Source organism: Trichechus manatus, unplaced genomic scaffold, assembly GCF_000243295.1.
Source record: "Trichechus manatus latirostris isolate Lorelei unplaced genomic scaffold, TriManLat1.0 scaffold00304, whole genome shotgun sequence".
NCBI lineage: Eukaryota > Metazoa > Chordata > Mammalia > Sirenia > Trichechidae > Trichechus > Trichechus manatus.
In genome coordinates, this window is record NW_004444240.1 from 1275873 (window position 1) to 1276906 (window position 1034).

A 1034-nucleotide genomic window follows, 5' to 3' on the forward strand; every position below is an offset into this window, starting at 1 on the left:
TGTCTCAGAGTAGAATTGTGCTCCCTAGGGTTTTCAGTGGCTGATTTTTTGAAAGTAGATGGCCAGGCCTTTCTTCTGAGGTGTCTCTGAGTAAACTCTAACCTCCAACTTTTTGATTATTAGCTGAGTATGTTAATCATTTGTACTTCCCAGGAATATTCAGAGTGTGCAGTGGACAGGCACAAAGGGCTCCAATACCAACGCGGCTGGAGGTAGTAGTTTTAGCAGACAATCTTAGAAATAACTGAGCTGATGTGATGACTAAATGTAATAATGCATGGCGTGCACTTCACAAATGGAAAAGAATCATAAAATAGTGGTAGTAATGGTGGTGCTGGTGGTAATGGTGAGCAGTAGTCATAGTAGCAATACTCATATTAGTAATGATAGCAATATAATCAATATGGCTAAAAGAGCAAAATACAGAGAAGGGAGGTGAGGAATTGCATCCTTTATGTAAATGGAATTTGCCAAAAAAGAGAGATACTATAACATAAATCAATATAGACCTGGCAAAAGGTACTAAATGAGATAAGTTTAATTTACCAATGAATGCACGAAAATGTAGTATTCTCATCCATATCTGAGCTATGATTGCAAACTTTGAGCACAATGCTTTACTGAGTCAAAAATTCTCTTAAAAAACAAATAACGTTACAGGTGGGAAGAAGTTCTTAGTAAATCTCATTATTAATGGACTTACTCGATTTTTAATCCAAACTCATTTTCTACCGAGTTAAGCTTTATTAAAATACTTACTTATATTTTTTTGTCATAAAGTATTAGTAAAAAGTCAAAAGGCAAGTGAAGAATATCAATTGCTATGCTAGAGCTTGTAATAAAATATCCATTGTGAAAATTCAAGATTATGACTTTTTTATACCTTTTAATTATAATATTGAAAATTAGGGTTTCTCTTCAGATGCTTTTTATTAAGAAAATTCAGTGTGCATTGAAAGCAATGGCTTCTGAAAATTTTAAGAGTTAATCTATTTAGCTTTTTAAAGTCATATATCAGTAAATAACAAATTTGA